This window comes from Astyanax mexicanus, chromosome 1, assembly GCF_023375975.1.
Source record: "Astyanax mexicanus isolate ESR-SI-001 chromosome 1, AstMex3_surface, whole genome shotgun sequence".
Taxonomy (NCBI): Eukaryota; Metazoa; Chordata; class Actinopteri; order Characiformes; family Acestrorhamphidae; genus Astyanax; species Astyanax mexicanus.
In genome coordinates this window covers 68532921-68558571 of record NC_064408.1, presented here as the reverse complement: position 1 = coordinate 68558571, position 25651 = coordinate 68532921, and the positions used below count along the sequence as shown (strand labels likewise).

The window sequence follows — 25651 nt, the reverse complement described above, 5'->3', positions numbered from 1 at the left end:
GATTGTTCAGTGTTCAATCCAGTTCAGTCAAAAATAAACATTTTATGTTCAGATATTTTTATTGTTTTTTTTCTTCTTCCAAGTATCGTTTTGGTATCGAGAATCGTGATACTACAGTTGGTATCGGTATCGAAGTCAAAATTTTTGGTATCGTGACAACCCTACAACCTATACTAATAAAATTCAATATGGCATTCATATGCTACTGCATGATGTTGCTTCTGGCTATAGTGAAGTCTAGGCAGATGAACTGATGAGAGGCTATGATAATGGATGAGTAAATGGAAGAAATGCCCTCGGCCTTTAATTGCAGTAAAAGTCATACCCATGATCTAACACCAGTCATGATTAATGAGTCGCTTGCCATGATATGCTTCCATATTAACCGATGTACTGTTTCAGACTGGCCACAGGCAACAGCACACTGAAGTAATAACTCCTTATAGGAGAGACAAAATATGCCTTGCTTCAGTGTTTTTGCAATATTGTGCAAACTAAGCCCATATTCAAGCAGCCAACACCTGGATAGCTGCAGCTGCATCAACCTTCTTAACAACCCTCCCAAAGAGCCTCTCTTGGGCTAATTTATAAAATGGCCAATAGGTAGATCAATTAGTCTATCCAGTCATCTTCCGACCTGGTGAAGGTCGTAGTGGGTCCAGAGCCTATCCAGAATCTTTCCAGGGAATACTCTCTAGACAGGTCGCCAATCAATCACTGAGTGCCACTCACCAGGCAAGGCAATTTAACATGACCAAACCAGGAGCACCCAGTTCAAATCTCTGGATATGCTGCTTCGACATCAGCAGCCAGAGCCAGAGAAGCATAGTTGGCCGCACCCTCTCTGGGTGGAAAGATGGAAAATGATGCTGGAAAAGGCCAGTGCTTTCTGGGCGTGTTGGATGCCTAGTGATTCTGCACTGGTGTAAGTCTGACATTTGTCGGAGAAGACATGTGCTTGTTCTCACCCTCCCACCCAATGTCACGAGCATTGTGAAGAGGAACATCCTAGTAAGTGGGAGTTAAATGTAGAAGAAAAGTGTGTAAAAACACGGCCAATTTATCTACCTATGTGTTTTCGCTGCTTAAAATATAAAGCTGTATTACTGCATGTTGCTTCCAAAAAGTTATGCAAAGCTAACACTCAACTTTTGCATCTTGTACTGAACAACACCCCACATGGGAACACTTATGTTAAATAGTTTATTCAGCAGGCTTTACGGTAGTGCACACAAGTACTATGGGGAGAGCTGTATACATGTACATGCATGTGGATGCAGGGAATGCAGATAAGAGGCAGGAAGGTCTTTTCTGGCAGTTCAGGCATCTCTCTGATTACAGGTCTTTCAAGCAGAACCCACCTTCATGTGTCCAACAGGTACCACACAACCCCTAATTCAAAAGCAACATCGTAAACCTTTTCACATGTTAAGAAGAGCTCCAACACTGGGCAGGCCTAAAATAACTTTCTTGAATCAACAGTCTATAGCGGGCCACTGGGGAGCCATTAGTAGCTCCGCCCAGCATGGATACTAGCAGGCATTTCTAAAGAAATAGATACAGTCTATGCTTCTCATAAGAAGAGGTGTTGAGTAACACAGCTATTATGAGAAAAGTCCTCCATTAATCACAGGGGCGGCGGTAGTTCGACGGCTAGCTGTTGGGTGTCACGCTCGTGTTATAATAACCTCACAAACCACCAAGCCGGCCGGTAAAAGGTCCACAACAAAGGCTGTGGCGTGGTCCAAACACAACCAGCCCTAAAGTGAACCTATGGAGGGGTTCAAATTTCACACTCCCTCCTGTCTTCAGCAACTTAGAGAGAAAAACATGACAGCAGGGGAAAAATGAGATAAAGAGGTCGAAGTGCTGCTCTCCAACACAGATGGCTTGTCAAACGTGTTCTGCAGACAATGAGACCCCATCCCCCAACACAACGTTTGCACAGGCCACACCGAACCACCCAAACACTTCTGCTCTCAAACACATGCACATAAAAACCCAATACACAAACAAAAACCACAAACAATTAGGAATCAAAGTAAGAATTAATATAATGTGAAGGTATGGGCAGTTTAAAAAGCTTTTTTTTAACTAAGAAGTTGTAAAAAACATTAAAAATGTTCTGTTGTTCGTAGCAAAAATAAAAAATGTAAATAATCAATTTGTCCTGTGCCAAAGTTTGGGCCCTTCACTAAAATTTAGAATCATTAACACTTTGGCATAAATTAAAACTTTCAGTTCTTGCAACTGTGTTTTAACTTCATTAGTCCACAGCACTAGGTTCCAATCTTACCTAGCTTTTTCAGTTATGGGGAGCACTTACATCTGAGTTTTTCTTCACATTCATTAACATTAGTTTTGTGCAAGCTATGCTGTACCATCCTGAACCCACTAAACCTTCATGCAGATTGAGAGCAGTCAGATAAAAGGTTTGATTTGCATGTCTTACCAGCATACAAGCAGTTCTTCTTGCAGTTTCCCTGCACCTACCATAATTCCTCATCACTGAGCAAGCTGAAAAAGTATTGTGGTTTCTCTGCCCTATTGGAATCAATTACTTTTTCAATTATTTTCAATTATTTGGAGTTTTAGAGGAACACATGATTGCTGAGCGCAGATGGATACAAAATAATAACAATAATAATAATAATAATAATAATGATAATAATAATAATAATAATAATAAAGTTAAATAAAGCACTGCCTGCTATCAACATCAAATGCAATGCTTGAAAAAAAACTGTTAAATATCACAATGACTGTATAATGCAGGGTGTATCAAAAAGGTTGTTAAGATTGTGACTGGAACACAGCAGAGACTACACATAAATGGGTCTGACTGAGAACATGCTGTGAAACACTAACTAAGTAGCTGCAGGAGATTGGGGCTTGAACCCGATCTATGGGAAGTGAGTGGACCCGATGGCCCCAACGGAAGTTAATCCTAGCGTTCAGCTGAGGACAGCAGGGGCTTTAAGCAAACACACAGTACAGTCAGGTTCTAATCAGGTCACTTTCACTGTTCCACAGAGATAACCATGACACTACATGTTCTCTGTGAATTACACAGATACTGAATATGAAATGATACCAAGCTAAGCTCAGCGTTAATTCTCTTTTAGACTTCAATGTCTCTGCCAGGTTTTCTCATCTCTTTCAGGCACAGACGCATCAGAGCAACCAGGTTAAAAGCAAGTGTCCGTCTGATTCTACAATTTTAGATCAGAAGCCAGCATGCAGCAGACCGGTAAAGCGGCATGCATCTCACTCAGCATTAAAATACTGCACTGAAGAAGCTGGCCATCCCTACCCCTCTGCTGCAGTTGCCATAGCAACCATCTCTTGCTTTGCCAACCGGTGCTTTAACTTTTTTTATTTTTTCTTCCAGGGTAATCCACTGATCATCAAATCAAGGTGCTTGGTCTGTGTGCTGCATTGTAGACAAAACAGAGTTTGACCTTTAGACGCATCAAACAACAGTGGTGTCACGACCGCTGCAAACACACTGAGGCAAGAAAAAAAAAAATCTGCTACCCTTCGAGGGAGCCACACCCTCAGCTTACCATCTTGGAAGCCTGTGGAGTGAGTGACAGGTCAGCTGAGCTTTCTCATGACAACTGCTAATGACCTGCTACAACACAAACAGTTTAATTAACGGTTATTCAGAAGCCTGTGATTTTGATTTGTGTGGCTGGATGAGCTTATTTGACCTATTGATTGCCTGCAAATATCAATAAGGATATACAACAGAAATATGATTTAAAAGACAGACAGTCTTTAAGCAAATGCTTTATGTAATTGTTTGAATATGTTCAATATCTAGGTCTCGTCTTGGTCTTAGCATACTCTTTTTTTTAAGACATTTGATCTCAGTGGGATTAGCCTGGTTAAATAAAGGCAAAATAAAACAATTATAAATGAAAATCTGTTTTAATACCATAGTCAAACGAAAGGCCAATCTGTCATATTCAGACAGATTAAACGCAACAGTGATATGCTGTGCAATATCTCAAAAGATGTGAGAGAACTAAGGTACAGGTATGGAAATGTTCTCTTCAGAGGCTGCAGCTCTAGAAAAACCCAAGCTCAGAGGAGAAACTGAAAAGAGCAAAATGAGAGAGAGCGCACACACAAAATAAAGAGGGGAGATAATGCAGTGTGCGCCTGAAGGTGAGACTATTTGGTGTGTGACACCATGATGGAAAAACAAATGATAAGACTGCAAGAGTGAGCTGTAAATGGAGGCTGCTCTATTTTCAAGGTCCATTCCTATTGAACACCTTATCTCCAATAGTCCACCACCCCCCACCACATGCTAAAATGGATTCCTGCAGCACCCCCCATATCTCTCTCACACACACACTTCCACATACACACACACCACTCAGGGGAGCCAGTACACAGCTCATATGAGAGGAGGAGGGGTGGGTTAAATATCGCACTCATCAGATTGCCATTGCCAGTTTCATTACAGCGCAGATGAGCCAGTATACTACGTGTACGACTCCATCAACCCCCTGCAGCTTCTACGTTCATCATCAAGCCTGACACCTCAACGCAGCATGGTGAGAGGACACACACGTCATTCAGGGGTTAACAGTCAGTCAGTCAGTCAGTCAATCAAACCAAATTGCCCCCACATAGATAAGAACAACACCATGGAACAACAGCAGCATTGCGTATTCCAAACCACAACCAATAGTCTACTGTTGGCCCACTGTCATGTCACCCAGCCCCACAGGCAAGCATGCTTGTCTTACCTTCTACACCCCTGACTAGCCTCTGTCCACCGTGTGTATCCCTGGAGTGTTAACATGATCAGATCCGCAAGCCAAATAAAAAAAAGGAGAATGTGGTTCCAGCAGATGAATAGATGAGCTGTAAATGGCACTACAAAGCAAATCCACAGTGTTTCCAGAAATGTCAGGTTGTAGGCTCCGAAAGCCAGCAGAAATGAAAAGCAGAGCACTGCCTCCACTGCTGATTCTCCTTACTATACCGGCTCACACTCACTCCCTCACTCAGCCCCTCCCTGCTCCTGCTCTCTCACAGCCTGAATCACACTAACGCCCTTCCATCCTCCTTCCCCCTCTCCCTCTCTCTCTCTTTCCACACACACTCACACACACACACACACACACACACACACACACACACACACACACACACTCACAGATGTTACTATCTACAGGCCACTCCCCCTTCTCAACATCTAGGCACCTCATAGGACATAGGCTAAACCTAGCTTCCGCCCTCTGCTCCTCTCTCTCCTTCACTGCTCTGATTCCTGCTCACACCCCTCATGATCCCCCATTGCAGTGCTCACAGCTGAGCTGGAGAAGGGATGTGAGAAATCCTTCCTAAATACCACAGGGTAGTGAAGTAGTGCGAGTGTGAGCACGGTGCCTGACCAATTAAAACAGATTTAGAGGGCTAAACATTCTGATAACACGGACCTATATAATTATAATATAGACTTTAAACATTAAATATTGCTTTCCTGAGAGATATTGTGGCGGCTCTGGGTTGTGTGTGTGGCTGCCTGCAGGATTATTAGATGAAAGAAAGAGAAGTGGCCAAATCTGGTTAAATGAGGCATAATCTCCTTTGTCGTAGCACCACCACAGGCAACATGGCAGCTGCAGACACACTAACCTTGTTTGGAACCCCTGCAGCAAGCAAGGGACAAAACAGCCAAGCTACCCTCCTGCAGTGTGTACTGACAGCTCGTCTAGACCATGGCCTCACCTCCCCACCCCTCTGTGGACCTCCTCCTGCCGACGTGCTGATAGGACACCCTGGGATGTTATGATGTTATGCACCATGACATCTGTCAATCATTTGACACTGTAGACTGCACACACCAGCACTAAGGGCAAGAGACAAGAGCCCACAACAGATACAGGCATGTGTTAGGATTAGCTCAGGTTCTAGAATGGTGTTTCTCAAGTTATTCATGAGGATTTAATAGTCTGTCCACATCTTCTCTTAATACACCTCAACTAGGTATTTTACCTAGAATTAGGTTTAGGAATTCAAACCACTTTTAATGTATTAAAAAAATAGCCTAATTTCAGCAAGGTCTGCACAATATATTGGTTCAGCAATTTAAATCATACACATCACACTAAAAAGGAAAGATAGACACTGTTCTCAATTAAGAAGGACATTTCTACCAGAAGCAGATTATATTTGCCCAATATTGTTTAATACATATTCTTATTATTGTAACATGTTGGATCATTGATTAAAATATTGCAATATATGCAGAACATGTTTCCCAAAATCCTGCAAATCTAATTCCAATCTGACCCAAATTTTAAACCTAAGCCATGCTGTGCCCCAATGTTATGTCTGAAACCTTAGGGATGGCTTCATACCACCAAGAGTAGTGAGGCTTTTTGGGGGGTTATTTTAAGCATTTTACCACTGCAGAATTTAAGAGTTCTTACTGATAGATAGATCTGCTAACTAAAATTTCTAAACTCTAACAGAACTTCATAGAACTTAAAAAAAAATCATAGTTTGGTCAATCTTTACCAATACTCTTTCTAGTTGAACTGGATATTTTGATTCATGTTATAACCTGAAACATAGACATTAACTGTTTTCATCAACTGTATGGCATGAACAGTTGGGTCCTAAAAGGTTTGACCAAATATCTAAGACAGTTTACAGAGGTACCTGCTACAGTTATCATGGCTATGATGTTGGCAGGTGAACTGGGAGCTGCAAGTTGGAGAAAAGAAATGTGGACTGGTAGGTCTTAAAGACTACATCAAGAAACAGTTCTTTAAAACACTTTCTAAGCAGGCCAACAACACAGGTTCAGACCAGTTCAAATCTGCCCTGAGGGAACGTATTCACAGAACCCTTTCACTTGGTTTACAAACAGCTTTGTTAATAATTTATCACTTTAATATGATCTAGCACGCTGCCTCTCAAAACACTATCAGCATATGCTAGGATGCTCATGCTTCACTGCCATGCTGATAGATCTGTGCTCAGACTTCTGTTCACAGCTGGCATCACCATCTGTTTTGGGTGGGCTGATCACAAGTGAATAGTGGGATATAATCACTTTAATCTTTCATTTTCAACACATTCAATCTTGAAAATCCAGACAACCGTCCAAACAAAAGTTTTTGTATTTTTTACATTATGTGCGTTTTGTCCGGTTTCACACTGCAGCTCGGTGATCGGTCTAAAGAACTTTGATGCATTATCATCCACACGGGCTACGTCTCCCTATACTTGACACCTATTGCCTTTCTAGCTGTTGAGACGAAAAGTGCTGCGTCCCACAGCAGAATGAGTAACAGTTTACCCTCAGATTTCTTAAACTTCTGCTTCTAAGTAAGGATCAATCTACAGTAACAGTAGATTCAGAAGTCACAAGCATAAGAGTTTGTGCCCATATTGCTGCGTGACGTGTACACGCAAAGGGGAGTTAAATTTTGACAACACTTGTTCTCTTTTTTCTTCTTCTGTTGATGAATGGTTAAAGATAAGCTGCATAAAATTCCTGTAACTGGTCTGAAAGTCCAAACCATCTAGAAAAGTCCTTTCACACTGCAAACTAACCGGATCATGGTTCGTGTTTTATAGTTAAGACCACATTGGACTTTGGTCCAGACCATGGTTAGTGGCATCTTTCACACCAGCTATTTTGGTTCAGACAAGAGTGAAAAGTCAGAAAGTCCATACCAAACAAGATAAAGCTTTTTTAAAAAAAATAAGCGACCACTTCAGTTTCTGAATCAGTTTCTCTGACTTTGCTATTTATAGGTATATGTTTACATAAAATGAATATTGTTGCTTTATAGTATAAACTACGGACAACATTTCTCCCAAATTCCAAATAAAAATGATCATTTAGAGCATTTATTTGAAGAAAATTAAAATAGATTAAATAACAAAAAAGATTTAAGAGTTTAGAAATCAATATTTGGTGGAATAACCCTGGTTTTTAATCACAGTTTTCATGCATCTTTGCATGTTGTCCTCCACAAGTCTTACACACTGCTTTTGGGTAACTTTATGCCATTATTAGTACAGAAATTCAAGCAGTTTAGCTTGGTTTGATGGCTTGTGATCATCCATCTTCCTCTTGATTATATTCCAGTGGTTTTCAATTTTGTAAAATCAAAGATTTTTTTCAGAGCTGTAGGTGTGAAAGCACCTCCAGTCTTTGATGGAGCTGCAGATTTGAAAACTGCCAGCGAAGAGATCCTAGACATAACCAACCAACTATTGAATGTCAAAGAATCCAAATCCCTACTCTCAAGCAGACATGAGCAATTGCTTCATGAGTAAAGTGACATCGCAGGATCGCAAGACAGACAAATAAGTGTACCTTAATTTCAGCTGAACTTGTACCCAGGATCAAAGCAAGTCCCATCTTGCCTCTAAACCAAATCATCTGCACCCCTGCTTGGGTGTGGGAGACCTCACAACAGCACTTGGGAAGGTTTCTGTATGCCACACCGAGGAGCGCACTGTCATCAAGAGTTACAAACTGAGCAAATCATCATAATTAAGTTGAACAACAGCTGGATGAGCAAGATGATTCAGCAGACATGAGGTCACAGTACCATATGAGAAAAGAAATATAACCTTGCAATCTCTTGAGTATGTTGCCATTGGCAAAACAGTAGTAAACGCATTTACTTCTGGCCTTTGTTGCTACATGTCTCTTACGGCCAACAACAGTTCAGAATTCTGAGACTGAGGTAATTCAGGCTAAAAGGGAAAACACAGAAATGTACAAGAGGAAGATAAATGTGCATGCTCGCCTCCAGAAATCCACACACTGTAAAACATTACAGCCACATTAAGTTATGTGAACTTATTTGTTCTTTTCAATTCCAATTGCCATGACAAGTTTAGTATATTGAACTCAAGTTCCTTCGTTTTACATAAAAATAACTTAAAATAACATATTGTCTTAACTTCCTGTGAGTTATTCAAATTTACCCAAGTTTATTCAACTTACGTTTTTAAGTTATTGGTTAAAAAAAATGAAAGTGTGAAGATTTGAAAATGCAGAGAGGTAGAGTGATAGGCAGCAAGTTAGAAAAGACTGGAGTACTTTTTACAACTTTAAAACCGTGGGCACATTGGGCTAAACACTTTTTAACCGACGCATAGCAGTTAATAATAACAAGGAGCAAAAAACTAAAGGGGATTACTTTCAGCTGCGTGAGTCACCAACACTCCAAAAAGTAATTCTGTGTTTTAGTCAGAAGAACTAATGTTATTAAGGTGAGTGAACTCACCGGCCAGTACAACTCCATTGTTTTCAACCGGAAAACTTAAAAAGGTTTGTTGAGCCAATGAAAAAATGTGATTTCAACCAACTTTTAGCTCTTTCTACAGTGTTGGTTCATGCAGCTTTCCTATTGGTTCCTGGTACCATATATCTGCATATTGGGTGTAGCCACTCCCTTACTTACCATCTTTGTGTTGTCTGTTGCCCAAAGCTACCTTATTCTGGGCGTGCACTAATTATAATATATACGTTGATTGCCAGGCCAATATTTGCATATTGGGTGTGGTCTCTCCCTTACTTACCATCTTTGTGTTGTCTGTTGTACAAAGCTACCTGATCCTGGGCGTGCAGTAATATAATATATGTGTTGATTGCCAGGTCTCAGTGTTGTAGGCTGTAAGAGCACATTAACTTTGTTGTGTTTGTAGTGATCACAGTATGCTGGCTTTGAGCTACAGAGTTCACTCTTTACTGAGTTTACTCTTATTCTGCCCCAGCAATATACTGTCAGTATTGGCAGTTAAATAATAATGTTAAAATGTTTCTAATACTTATGGTTAACTTAAAATAATAAGTTGTGTGAATATTACTGACGTTTTACTAACTTGAAAGTGTGTGTTAAAATAAAGCTGAATTGTTAGTTTATTTGACTAAACAGAACATTTTTTAAAAAAGGACAAATTAAACACTTGAATTGTTTTAACTCAGTGCATCAAGTTGAAACAATAAGTAATGAGTATTTGAACAACTTGTTTAACTTAACATCTTGAGTTCATACAAATGTTTATCAAGTTGAGTTAACTCAGCTTTTTAAGGCAGCAGGGGAACTTATGTTGCTGAGTTTAACCAACTTAAAATGTTTTACAGTGCATAGTTCCCAAAAATAAAAAGCACAGTGTAAGTACATTTAAAATAGAATTCAATACATGACTGAGAAATGATTCATGACAGCCAGGTTGATATTATCACCGCTAGACAAGCCAACATTCATAGTTTCCTGTGGTATGAAAATGAAAAAAATCTGAAAATGTGTAAGAATAAAGACTGCATGGTGCAACTGTAAGACACTTCGAAGCACTCCAAAAGCTTCAACACAGAGAGCAACATGGCTAGTTTAGCTGCACTCCTGGGGCAAAGTGACATCTTAGTTGCAATATAATGAAGGATTTACACCACACACTTTTGAAGCTGCTACCAAACATAAAGCAGAACAAGATGTACTGATGGAGCAACAGATCGAGATCACTTTTATTTTGGATGTCTACACAACAGCCTGTATAGGCTTCGCTCCGTTACTGAGAAGCCTAAAATTAAAGAGCCTGTTTAGTGTTCCTTTACTGGCTTCTCCTTAGACACAAATATATATATATATATAAATAGAAAATGTTTTTATATTTTATATACAAACTGGCCCACAAACATACATAGCTGATCAATAATTTCAACCTTATTCTATATGCATATAGGACAAACAGACCAACTGAACAGATCAACTAGAACAAAACAACTAAAACACAAACATGCATACTAGAGTCAATTTAGTGTATAAGTGTAAAGGATTCAGTGCATGTTATAATTATACAGAGGTTCTGAAAAGAAATGTCCTATAGTTGCATTAAAAAAGTCTTCAAAGTAGAGTGCATGTGTACAGCAATGGTTATAGCATCTAAGAATTAGGAAGAAGCAGCAACAGTAGATTTACCAGATTTACCTTAGGTAAGAATCTGAAGGTGACAGAATAGATACTTTTGGGACATTGCCTGTTTGGTAGGTATTCATGGTTGGTAGAGAATGGTGAAAGTCAACTGCACTTCCCTGCAGTTCAAGACAGTGTAGTTCCATAACAGATAATCTGAGAGCAAGTAAAAAAGGTAAAAGGAGATGGATGATGGATGTTTTGCTCTAATCCCCCTCCTCATGTTGCTCCCCAGCAAGGTCATGGTTGGGTTTTCTTGGACAGGCAGGTGGTGTTGAAGATCCAGATGAGGTCATGTGTTGATGTGGTGAAAAGCTTTTGACCTTCTTCCAAAACTGAATAATTGATGTATAGAGAAGACTCAGCAATCATCTCTATGTTTTATCAAGATTAAGAGATAAGATTGTTGGTTGTTGTCTCCGCTCCTGTTCACAAGCTGCTCCACCTGTTCCCTGTATGCTGGCTCATCATTGTTCCTGATGAGGCCCAACTTTGAAGTACCAGCATGCGATGCTAGATGATGCGATTTAAGCTGTGCTTTGAAGCACAGACATGGGTCACCAGTGTAAATAGCAAGGAACAGAGCACATGGCCTTGTGGAACCTGTGATCTGTGTGTTCAGTGTGGTGGTGGTGCTGGAAGTGATGTTGCCAATCCTGACAGCTTCTCGATCTTGTCATGATGTCCACAACCTAGTTAAAGACCAAAGATTTCAGGCCAAGAAAGCTTAGTTTCCTCTATTAGATATTATGGAATGATAAGTTACAATACCTATTTTTCTGATTGGATGATTTATTTTCAGAGAAGTAATTGAGTTAAACAATAATCATTTTAGGACCACTATACGCCACTGCTTTAATTATATTTTATTATATTATATATTATATTATATTATATAATATTATATTAATGCAGTTACAACAATTATCCTTTGATAATTAAGAACATTCAGATATAAGAACAATTGTAATATTTTTTTTATGCAAAAATAAATAAAACATAAGTAACACAAAGATGACATGAAATGGGTAATATTGAGGTCGGCAAAAATGATTGAGGCCACATTCACGTACACGAGTTCAATAAGTAGATAATTACAGAATAACAAAAAAAGTGAGCACACTCCGCAGGAGTGCTGTCAGCATTGCTGCAGAGACTGAAGAGGTGGGGGTCAGCCTGTCAATGGTCAGACCATTTGCCACACACTACCTCAAATCGGTCTGCATGGCTGTCACACCTGAAGGTAACCTCTTCTGAAGTCGGTACACAAGAAAGCCCGCAAACAGTTTGCTGAAGATATATCAACAAAGGACATGGATTACTGGAACCATGTCCTGTGGTCTGCTAAGATCAAGATTCATTTGATTGGTTCAGGTGGTGAGGTGGTGAGCGGCAATCAGGTGAGGAGTACAACGATAAGTGTGTCATGCCTACAGTCAAGCATAATGGTGGAAATGCCATGGTCTGGGGCTGCATGAGTGCAGCAGGTGTTGGGGAGTTACATTTCATTGAGGGACACATGAACTTTAGTATGTATTGTGAAATACTGAAGCAGAGCATGATCCCCCTCCCTCCGGAAACTGGGTCGTAGGGCAGTGTTCCAGCAGATGTGGCAAACAGCCTTTCATGAGCCAACACTCATGTAACAGTTCGGACACCATCTACTGTAACATCTTTTTGTCTGTAGACAGATTGAGTGCTTGGCTGTCTGGGCTTGTCTTTCTTGACAACTTAACTTATTTGGGTTGCAAACCAGTCATAATAGTTATACAGTACGTCTGAGATTACCAATTCACCATCGCAGATGTGGTTTCATATTGTAAACAGCGAATGCCTGAATGCCCTGCAACATTTGCAGCAGGTCTTTCAGGAAAGTGTCCCTGGATTCTCTTCGCAGAGTTGCGCTTCACTTCTCTGATAGGCCGGGACAAGTTGCATCTTGCTCTGGTAAGGGCCATCTTGTCATTTGACCTAAAGGCAGCTACTAGCATGCACTGTTTTGCAGTACTCTAAAGCTTCTGGTTAGCATGTGTGGTGATCTTGAGGGAAGTCCCACCACCTTTGCTGTTGTTGATCACACGCTATATATTCCTACAGACCAGTGGAGTCACTCTGTAAACAGAGTCACATTTGTGTGCTCAAAACTAACCTGGAGTGCTGAGATGGCCCCTCAGACCAGGTTTTCAGTGGTTTTAAAACTGGTTTGGTCAGCTTTGAACAGAGCTTTGTGTGCTGGAAGAGATAACGATGTCTACAAGCATCTAAGGTGGGTATGGGGTGCAGTGTTCCATGCATCCAGGATGTTTGTGTTGGCAAGATCCAATCAGTGTCATTCCTGAAACCTTTATAAAAACATGAGTAAACTTGTAAGTAAATTTAAAGTAAAATGGCTTTTTTAAAAACGTAAAAAAGGTCACTAAACAACAGATTTATTAGTAGAAAGTGTGCATGCCAATGAATTGCAATGGTTGGTAAATTTGGTCTGCATGTATTTTCTCTATAATTATCATTTATTTATCATAACACACCCAACATACCCTTAAGGCCATTTTACACTTCTGCACCTACCCCGTAACCATGTAGCCAATACAGTAAGCCTGTTGCACACCTTCCAAGAAAGCAACAGCTGTGATCGATTCGCCGAGCATCATGTTCCCATTAGGGGTGTGCCATTTCATATTGTACAAATACAGCTAAAAATATTGTGATATTGCAATATTCCTAAAAGTACTTTGTTTTCAGTTTATATGCACTAACTATGCTGCACTTTAGTTTTGTGGTTGCTTTTTTGTTGTTATATAACTTTACTTTTGTTATACTTTATGTTGTTACAGTATTATTATTTTTATATACAAAATCAGAGTCTTGTGAAGTTACTGTTTATGAAAGACAAACGTTTATAGATTTTTTGTTTCTACTGAATGTATGGAATTTCTAATATTTATACTGAATCAAAACTTTGTTATTTATTTTGTTACAGAAATATATTTTTATTTTAAAAATGTCAATGTGTGGATATATTGCCAATAATATATTAATCACATTAATAACCTGAAATTTTGTTTAATTATTTAGGACCTCTACCACCTACACATTCCTACCATCGAGCGAAACTGCAGAGCGATGCAGACACACCAGTGCACATGTATAAATGTGCACAGTGGTGTAGGGCACTCATGCAGGCTAAACAAAAAATTACATTTTTGCTATCTAAGAGAGAATATAAAATGTAACTCTTTACGTAGCAAAAGGGTCTAATTTTTCAGTGATCTTTTTGTTAGAGTAGTATGAATCACAGATTTAATTTCTATATTATTTTATTCAATCTCTCGGCTCCTGTAACATTGTTTTAAAACAAATAAAGCCTTCATGTGGAAGAGATTACAAAAGACTTTAAATGTGGAGTTAAAACTAAGCTGTCAAACAAAAACAATAACAATTAACTGCACTGAATTTACTGTGTTTGAATTCTGGTAAGAATTATCTTCTTAACAGAATTATTGGCAACAGTTAAGACAATGCCTAATTATGGAGTTAGTTGCAATTCTAATCTTCTAGCCAAAATCTACTCTGGTTGAAGTTGTTTCTCTCTCTTTATTATCCGTTACCAGCTCAGACCATTTCATGTCATCACAATAAGTTTGTTGTTGTTTACAGCCCGTTTTGATGATACAGTTGTTCAGTCATCCAAAAGCACTAATTACATCAATGATATACACCAGGGGTGTCAAACTCATTTTGGCCGAGGGCCACATTGGCATATTGGCTGTCCTCTGAGGGCCAGATGTAACTTATAAATGTAATAAAATGTAACCAAATGTAATATAAAATTAATGTAATTACTCCTTAATGTTAAATAACTCTCAATATATTATTTATTCAATCAAATATTACAGTTGCATGGAAAAAAATGTTTGCTTGTTGCTCTATTAACATAAATCCTTTTAATTTGTCATGTTATGAAATCCAAAAACTCCACCAATCAAGAACCAAACTATTCAAGTGAATAGAAATGACATAAAATACAAGTTATATTAACTTTGATCAAAACGTTTAATACTGAAATAAGGCTTAATAAATATAAAATCAAAAATTGTGAGCTGTTAAGAACATGTGACAGATTTAGCATTTCCTCAGATTTAGCAGTTCCTCATCCAACCACTAGTGGGAGCTGCAGCAGCACAAGCCTGCAGTCTTTACTGAGTCAGAGCTACAGCCCAGCCACGGGCTACAGGGCTCAGCTGAGCCAGTCTGGAGCGTTTTTACAGTTTTTAAAGTTCTTCTGTATAGGAAATAAAGGTTTTAACCGCACTAACCGGATAATACAGCTCTCTACAGTTCATCTTTCAGCCCAAGCAGCTAACAGCAGCAGGTTAGAACAGCCATCCCGGAGTCACTGCTCGGATTACATTATAAACAGGTCAGTTAGCGCGCTGCTAACCTCAGGATGTTTATAACTACGGAGTTTAGAACACACCACGGCTGCAAGGTTAGACTATAGAAGGCTCCTGAAGACTATTAAAGGCTATTGGAGGTTATTGAAAGGGTTATTGGGGGCAGAAATCAGTACAGGCTGGTTAGATAAGTGATTCACCTCCTCGTCCTTTGCTGGGTCACAGTGATGTTTATTAACATCATTAAAACAGATTGTCAGGTATTGTCTTATAAATATTTACACATAACTTATATCTCTCCTAAAAAGCGTTTATTTTGGTCAGTAACACTCTTCGTAACACAAAAGGCATACCGGTCTTTCGCCTTGAAGCACAGCCGTCCGTCTGCATCAGCTTCTTTTTTTCTGGACATTATGGGATAAACATGTCTCAATTCCACCCGCGAAGTTACACCTTCCCTCCGGCAGGGTTTCCACATCAATGACTACACTGCCGTGTAGTGGCAGTAAGCCGTAACTTTGCGGGTAATACAATCGACAAGCATTGTGGGAAATGTAGTTTTTGGTCAAAGAACGCTTCTGACCTATTTATTATAGACACTAAGATTTTACAAGCTCTCGCGGGCCACATAAAAGGACGTGGCGGGCCACTTTTGGCCCGCGGGCCTTGTGTTTGACACATGTGATATACACATATCTTTTTCACTCAGCTGAGTGACGAGCATCCTCTGTGTTATGAAAGCAGTTATGCTTTAAAAGAGGCTAGGTGGTCAAATATAAACATCAGAGACCTTTATAATGAAATAAAAGGATAAAGCATGGGACAGCTGTTATCCCCGTGTGTCTGTGGGAAACATGGACACTGTAAAATGCATTACGTTGTTTTTAATCCAGTTCAGTGCACAGCAACAGCAGTGACTGAATTGACAGCCGCTGCTGATGATGCACTTACCGCAGTTGAAGGGTATAGTGATGATAACCAACCACAGCTTTTCCCCACCCGCACCAATCAGAAACACATGTTCTGCTCTGGGGTTAAAATTATACTGTGTGTGCACATTAAATGTTAACTGAGAGTCAAAAGTACGGGACGTGTGGAGACCACAGCTCTATCATGGCCCTGCTCTAGGACCCTTTCAAAAAAAGGAAAATTAAACAGCAGAAAAAGGGGGTTCAGCCCAGCGCCACTCAGCTTATAATTAGTTCTGCCATAGACTGAGTTGCCACACAAACTTTTTTTTTTCTTTCATTTTTATAGTAATCTTTCATCTGCAGCACTTCAGTTGGAGCTCCAGATTCTCTAATAGCAAGGTCTCTCTCCAGAACACCAGCTTAATGTACGCACAATTTACCAAACATTTATTATTAAACTACGGCAGGGTAAATGCTGCCTTTCACTCTAGTGAAACTCTTCCCTAGCCCACTACACTATGTCCTACTTTGTCATCATTAACTATAATCATTGGTTTTCTTGCAATACCTGCACTTTATTTACTTTTGCTCATTAGAACTTTCCTACATTTTAGCGAAAATATGTTTTGGTTTCCTGTTAGCATGAATCATGTAATAGCTATACACTGGTTATTGTTTATAGGCTTTCCAAAATTAGTTATTTTTATAATGCAGTTTTTTAGCCGTCTATGAGAACTGAAACCAGAAGCCACACAAACACCCAGTCAGTTTGTGCACCTGACTGTGTATTTCCTCAGATCCCAGGGCAGCAACATAGGTTGGAAAAAGCCTATACGCCCTTGTAAAAATGATGCTATTAGTTTGTTCATAAGGGGCAAATAATTGCAACGCTCCTCTGGTTAGTACGCAACAGCTAGAAAAATCTTTTCATTTTCACAAATGACCGTGCATGTTTACTGTGTTAAAACAAGCTACATGGGTCAAAATGCTCTGGGTTACCGGAACATTCATGTTTCCTCAGTCTTTTCCTCAGCATTTACTAACACTAAGCGCAGCTGCCTAGCGCTGCTAACCAGGGCTGGCTAAGCACTTGCTAACCGTGGCTAGTGCTCACTCTGACAAAATACTGGAATTCTAAGCTTACTGTTAACAAACAGAAGCGCTTTACTCACCCAAATAAACAGTTTTCAGGAGAGAAATCTGTGTAAATTAACATCCACCACTCGTTTGACTTTGAAAGAAAAGTTTTCTTTAAGAATTACTGTTTTGTTTACATAGGGGGCCTCAGTGGCGAAACCTGCTGAATTAGAAGGGAAATATGGCGACACTCCTGTTCGCTTCAAGTATGCATTTTGCTTAATGTGCCTTATTAATTAGGTGCGCCTTATGTATAAAAATAAACCAGAAAATAGACCTTAATTGACAGTGCGCCTTATAATTCGGTGCACCTTATAGTCCGAAAAATACGGTACCTTCTTTAATGTACAGAATTGGCTATATGTAAATTTGCCTTATCATATACCAGTAAATGAATGTACAGTAAACACATGTTTAGCACAGCTTTATGTATATGACGATCCAGGTGGCTTTAGCTAGCCCTCCTCTGCTATCCTATGCCATGCCTAAATAGATAATAGTTTGTAGCTGTTTATAGCTGTGGTAAGAATCTGGAAACCTGGGGCAATACACCAGGATCAACTGTACCTACAAAGCTGTTTAGCTGGATCGGACTTAAGGTCAGATCACATTCTCACCACAAATGAATCACACTGGAGTTCCCAAGTTCCAAAGATGGATACAAGAGCACTTCTCCTCAAGGGTCTTGGTGCAGTTGTTTTCATCTGCATTCAATTGCACCAACTTTATTCACACTTGTCAAAATGATTTGCACCAAGCTTACCAGCTTACCTGTGCTAAAAAGTGCATGTGTAAAGACACCCAACTGATGCAGCATACAAAAAATGGCTGCAATTTTACAGATTAAGCCCGACAGTTTGGTGACACTCAAGAAAAGAAACCTGGTGTAAGCTCATATCCAAAAGGTTATGGTGTGAGAGCGAGCAGTCAGAAGCATCTGGGACCAAAGATTCTTTGGCCACTGGCCCAAACACCCTGCCAGGCACGAGGGGCACAGCAGGAAGTGTGGCTTGGCTCGGATTTGGCAAAGGAGACTGTGCCATCCGAGGTAGACTGCTACCAACTGTTCAAAGTAAACATAACATAGTTTAAGAGCTGTACTGTAGGCTGTACTGTAAGAGCACCCCAAAATTTAAAGTTTCTGCTCTATGGACAAGGCATCTTTTATTAGGTACATACGCTGGAGGGGTAAAGTGCTCAAATTGCAGCAGAAACCAGCCATAAATCCAGGTAAAGGCTGCCAGTTAGCAGGTGCTGCTGCTGCCAGGCACAGATAAGCAAATGCTGGGGATGAGCACTCAGGTTACAGTATCAACCAGTCCTAAATCCAGGTGAGCAGACCTAGTTAGCAGGTGGTGTTCCCAGAAATAGAAGAAATTGCCTTAAGGTCAAAGAGAGGTTGTGGTGCTGGATCAGACAGTCCATAAAGAAAAACAATAACCCAGGAATAACCCATATTTTTGTTCTATACACCAAATGAGACTGTATATTATACTATATAAGATATCTAGTATAATTAGTATAAATATTCTTGAAATGACTTAAATATTATTCACCCTGAATTTCGCTATCGCAAAAATACCCTGAAATACTGTGGTATCACTATAGGGCCATATATTTTATATTAGAATGAAAGTTAAATAAAACACTGATTTAAAACAATAATTGAGTACGGTATCATTTATCTGTCTTCACTGTTAATTAGAAAAAGGACAAACCAACTTTAGGCTAAATTTACCAAAGAAAAAAAGGTTGTTCTTCAATGGCACTGATCTAAAGACTGTTTAATGGCATTATCTATGTACTTTATAGTGTAAAATGACAGCTAGTTTACTGGAATAAAATTGAATAGACAGTACTTAAAAAGGTTAGAGCTCTTAATTGCTTTCCACATTACAATACTAAAAAGGTACAAAACTTGTGCATTTCTAATCTAATAGTGAGAACAAAATCCAAAATTAGATAGGCCTGGAGTAAAGAACTCATGGCACCATGGCATAATGGAACAGTGCATAAATGTACTGCATAAAATGTCTTAGTTAAGGCAGATATAACCATAACATTGGAAATATTGACACCGGCACATAATTCACACGTACGTGTTTACTTAAACAATACAGTAACTATTCTAAATATTTAATAATGATTTTCAGATGTTTAACTCAAAACATCTTCAGTCAGATCTTTTGTTATCTTCATAACACTGACGCTTGTGAAACTAACAGACACCCTAGCCTTTCCCTGACCCCAGCAGAAGAGCCAGGAAGACGTGTGCTTAGACTTCAGACACATCCAGCTGCTTGCTTTTCGGTGGACAAACATTCAAAGCCATTTTCTCAACATGCAGTACAAAGCCATGATGTTGACCCAGGCCGTGTCTGCTATTTATGGAACACCATTACCTCAATTGCTCAACCACACAGTACACTCCGCTCCAGAGCCAGAATTTAGATCAGCAGAGACAAGCCGATTTGAATCAATTAAAATTTGAGGTTAGAAATGATCATTAGAGTCACGCTGAGTTTTGGAGACTGAAAGCTTTCTCGGCCTGATGAATAAAAGCGTGCTATGAAAAAGCAGTGCAGCTGTTGGAGACATGCTTACAGCAGATTACTGGAATTTGGGGGTTAACAGCTCTGGTTTAACTCACTGATCCCCAGATGTGTCTGTATCTTTTTGATGCCAGAGCGCTTGTTGCGCTAATCTCAAGCACGCAGGCTCGCGGTGCTGGGAACGGCCTGTCAGCAGCTCGGTCACGCCACTTTAGCCACAGTCTGCTCTCCGACCAGGCACTGCCGATAAGAGCTCAGAACTGTACCCACACAAATGTGCCTCAGGAGCTTCATGTTACAGAATGAGACATCAATTTGAGACACCAGGATTTAGCAGATTCATTTACAATAAAAGGAAATTACACAGAGTTTTCAAAATCTCTGGATCCTTTAGTTGCAGAGGTGTAAATAGAACACAGTTTGGTTTGATGTAAAATAACATATGATATGCGATTTCCAATTTCTGTCAATACAGAGCATTGATACCAACTATAACTTAACCGTATTTTTCGCACTACAAAGCGCACTTAAAATCCTTATTTTGAAAAATCATCAGTGCACCTTATATTCTGCCGTGCCGTATGTAAGCATTGGCATTAGCCGCTAACCGTGCCAAGCGATAGCTCTTTTGTCGTTCAGAGGCGAGTATATCTGACCTTAACCTGCGTGTTTACTGTGTTAAAACAAGCAACATGGGACAAATCACTAGCTAATATCCCCCTGGCTTACCAAAACACTCAGGGTTCCTTAGTGTAGTGCTGTCAGGCAGCATTTACTGTCAGCCGCTAATGCTAATGCTGCTGCACGCAGTGGAATTCTGGAAATCTAAGCTTACTTTAAATGGAAGCGCTTTACTCACCCAAATAAACAGTTTTCAGGAGAGAAATCTATCTGTAAATTAACATCCAGTGCTCACTTAACTTTAAAAGAACCTGCTTAATTAGAAGGAAAACATGGCGAAACCCCTGTTAGTCGACAAAAAATTTTTTTTTTGATGACTGATAAGGGCTGGCCATCCAGTGCAATGAATTTAACCAGTTTTGCTTTAAACGCTGGTCGTTCCCCCACTTGAAATATTGGTGTTACTCATTTTGCAACAGACATTTTCCTGGTGTTCATTTAAGCCAAAGTTCCAGTATCGATATTGGTGCAACAATACTTTTTAGCAGTAGTGGTGAACCAGGAATCACACGCAAAAATGCAGATATTTTTCTTACTATAAAAAACTACCAGTAACCCTAAACATGTAGCATTGATAACCTTGAAAAATGGTTAAAAAAATGCCTACAGGTTTTCTTTTGGGACTACCGTTTTACATTACAATGCCACTACACCAATGGACTGAATAAAATACACTGTATCTTAAACCTTTATCACAAACATCACAAAACAATGTCTCAGGCATCAGGAAACAGGTAACATATAATGACATAGCTATGTGAAAGAGGAAGGCTTGAAGGCTTTGATCTGATTCTATTCATTCCTAGCAGTAGGCTTCTCTAGAAAAAGGCATTTCAGACCAAACAACTCAGAATCACTTTATTTACCATCGTAAACAATACATTCTGATAACTCTCGACTCTTTGGAATCTCCTTTTAAAATTTACACTTACAGCTATTTCAGTGACCTATGATATTGGTCACATTTTGAGTACATGTAGTACTGCATAATTGCTATGACTGGTCAGTTACTAAAAAAAGAGACTATTTTTTATTATTTTCTATCAATGTAAAAAAAATCTAAGATGCTATGCCCTTTTATGCCACTAGTCTTCAGTCTGAAGCTTTGAAATACAGAAAACAGTGGCCATCAGTGCTAATATTAGCAACATTTTCATTGTATTTTTTTACAGCTCAAAAACCCAAGAATGCCTCAACACATCAGCAAAAAGCACATATTTAGCTAGAAAGAAATCCTACCGTTTCTGAAAACTGCAGCGTCATTGCTCTCCAATGAGGATCTGTGATTAATCCATTGATAATTCACCAAATTTCAGCGGAGTCCCAGCTTTTAAACACTGATCGATAGATTAATAGATAGATGTTAAAATTGTTATTCTCAAAATCTACAGAAAATATTTGATTTCTCTTTAACAAAGATAACAAATGTTTAGCTTTCCAAATATGAGATTAAGCTATGGGACCTATTCAGGCTAAAGAAGCTTCATGTTCTTCACTGCTCGAACTTTATAAACCCTTTTCATTTGCATTGCAGGGAACAGTCTACTTCCTTATACTACATGTGCCTCTATGACACGGTAATGCACCTGAGACACAACATGACACTACGTGGCAACCTACCGAGCCACGCTGACTCACTCAAAGAGAAAAAAACACTTATCTCCACGCATGTTTCAAAACCTGTATGGTCACAAAGCAGCAACATTAGACAGGCCATGATTAGACACACAGAGTCACAGACACACACAGAACATCTTTAGTGGCCATTAGAGTTAGTCATAATGACACATTAAAGATATATGTGTGTGTGTGTGAGTGTGTGTGTGTAACGCAAAAAGAGCAGGTAAAGCAGGTGAGTTGCACAGATGCTGACGCATGACCCGCAGAGTAAGAGGATCAGCCTTCTGTCTGGAGCTCACCGCCCAGAAAGGATACAGTGCACTGACTACAAGATCCTACCACACTCCAGACACTGAAAAAATAAACGGCCAAGAACTGGTAGGACGAGTCAACCTATAAACCCTTCTGCTCACAGTTAAAACTCTGGGCAAACACAGACCCAGAGAAAAACAATTAGGCCAAGCTCCAGTAATAATGCTGGCACAGAAATTATATCAATTATAATTTTACTGCTATAGCAATGTATTAGTAGGGCAGCAGTTGGCCCATAATCCTGCCTCCAGGCAACAGGTTATACAGGGGGAAGCTGAGGGCATGCATGACTGCACGGTGCACTCCTGTTGTTATGCCAAGAGACATGAAGGACCAACCGGCACGGCACGCACCTGCGCTATGCAAATAATGCGAATAATATAACCACAAGCGACAGATTACACAACAGTCTCAAAATAAAAACAAACAAAGCACACAATATGTGTGGGCCCACTGTAGATGTTTTATAGATAGATTTTCTTTATTTTAAAATTATTTGAACTTAAACAATTTGGAAACATTATTTATTAATGTAACCTGACTTTTTCCAAGCCCTTAATACAACTGAATATTTACCTCACCCAGAACCCAGCCCTAACAAGCAGCTGTTGATGAGCAACTGTCACCACATCATTAACCAAACTGAACAACACGTCATACCCGACATAATAACATTTGAAAACACAACTTGTCTTTTACACTGCATGAACATTTTACAAAGATTGGTCAAAAGAAATGGTTTAAAATTGGGCTAAAATGTGGTGCACCCTCATTTCCTTCAGCAAAAGAAATTTAAGGTTGACATCAGCCAACACACATACCATATTTTTCGCACTGTAAGGTGCACTTAAAATCCTGTTAAATTTTCCCAAAAATCGCCAGTGCAATTTATAATCCGGTGCACCTTATGTATGAATTTTACCAGTCAGGTTGTAAGGAGCAGTAAAGCCTCTCTGCTGAAGTACAGTTAAACATGAGTTTCAGTTTAGTTCTCCAGCACCGAGACTGAATCAGTATTACTATTAGCCACTAACTGCTCTAAGCGCTAACTCTTTTGCTATTCAGAGGTCAGTTTTATTGGCCTGTAGCCTTCTGCTAGTTAGGTCTTTTAAGTGTGCAGAAGTGAGTATATTGGACTGTAGTGTGCGCGTTTACCATGTTAAAACAAGCTACGTGAGATGAACCGCTAGCTAATACCACCCAAATAAACAGGAGTTAAATCTGTGTAGATTAACATTCAGTGCTTTTTTGACTTTAAAAGAATGTATTTATTCTATTCAATTCAATTACATTTATTGTCATTATACTGATACAGGGTTGTACAGTAAAACAAAACACTATTAGGCTAGATCTCCAGTGAAGACAAAAACACAGAGAAGAGACAAAACAGAGAAGTGCAAAACAAAAAACACACAGTGCAGGGGTAAAAAGTACAGGGGACACAAAACACACTTTTAGGGAAAAAGTACAGGGGACACAGACAATAGTTACAATATGATTATTTTAAGCCAGGCGGACACTGTGCGATTTTTTTAATCGGATGCGTTCTGGAGAGCTCAAACAGCACGTTTGAATCGTTTGTCGTGTATGAACAACGCCTGCGATTCATCTGCACACACTGTACGGTCCGACTGACCTGCTGCGACGGGGGAGCTTACACTGCACGTCTAAACGCAGCCCGTAGGCGGAGCTTTCTTTGCGTACAAACTCTCGCTTCAACACAACGCCTTGCAAAAGAAAGCGCTTAGCTTTGCTTATTTGTGCCCTGTTGTGCGCTGAAAGTCCACGGAAGAGACGTACATGGACTCGCAGGTGGCTGAGGCGACGTGGACTCTACGGGTTGTCCGTTTTACAGAAGGAGAGCGCATAGAAAAATGACTGCGCGTCAGGCTGCGAAAGAAACACCAGCAGCTTAAATAAAATAAAATAATTTTATTTTTTATTCTGTTTATTGTTTATGTAAAAACTGGTTTTGCAACACTGAATATTAAACAAGCAATCGGTTATTCACACTGGATAGGGACCCTCATTTACAGTGCCGCTGAGCATTAACAGTTTAAAAGGGATTAATAATATATATAAAAAATAGGAATAAAAACTGACATTTATTATAGACGAATAAAATATATACGTAAAAAAGGAAAAATAGGACCTTAAAAAAAGATCATAAAAATTGACATAAAAGGGACAAAAATTATATCTTATGAAGATATATATTTAATGATTTGATTAATAAAAGAAGAAAAATAATTTAAATGAATAAATAAAAAATATAAAATATAAACTCATTAAAAATTCGTTTAAAATAACCCAGGCTTTCTGCAGAATAATCAAAGTTTCAGTTAGTTTCAGTTTCAAATCATGAAAACAGCTCACCAAAACCTCAAACTATACTTTATATTTGACTATATTTACTTACAGGTCCTTTGCTTGTACTTACAGGCCCTTACTTATTTTTATTCAACTGAACTGAGTCCTCGCGCTGAATTCAGCTCCGCGCTGCGAAAGAGAGCGAGAGAGAGGCGCAGCGCATTTTGTCTGATTTATCTTGATTAATTATCAGTACATTTATTAGCTTTAGTAAGTTTAATAGCACTAATTTTACTACACTTCTCCGACCTTATTTATTAAAACGTTTATTTTAGAAGACAGAGGTTATTATGCGGGCAATGCCGCGCGCAATGCCACGCGCTGCGCTAAGCTGGCTTTGCGTGGCTAATATTCTGGAGCACTGGACGAGATTTTAATTAATAAATTAACATATTTATAATTTTAATAAATTTGCCCTGGCGAAAAGAAACGAATTATAAAATATAGCTTTATATTTCTGTGCATGTTTTAAGTTTTATATAATTGACGGGCAGCACCAGAGGCTGACAATGTGCTTTATTTTTCAGATATAATAGCAAAGTGAAATAAAATAAATTTATGTTTGTCAAAGATATTTTCTCTTTTAATTTTTCTTTTCAAAAACTCCAGCTATTGACTGAGAATAAGCATCTGTTGAAATTCTTAAACAGCAGAATGCCTGTGTCTGCTATATTAAGCTATAAGTCTGTGTACCGAACATAAAT

At 39.2% G+C, this 25651-nt stretch overlaps 1 protein-coding gene across 4 annotated transcripts in view; it reads right to left on the bottom strand.

Moving 5' to 3' along the window:
- daam1b (dishevelled associated activator of morphogenesis 1b) overlaps window positions 1-25651 on the bottom strand; it is a 109312-nt gene that overhangs the window by 64936 nt on the left and 18725 nt on the right. For 2 of the 4 annotated variants that reach the window (XM_007238743.4, XM_007238745.4), the window contains exon 1: window positions 4764-5083. The exons of 1 other annotated variant lie outside the window; for it this stretch is intronic. The gene's annotated coding sequence lies outside the window, so the exon portion shown is untranslated. Of the gene's footprint in view, window positions 1-4763; window positions 5084-21884; window positions 21971-25651 lie in introns of those variants that run through there. One more of the 4 variants, XM_015602853.3, reaches the window with a different exon arrangement.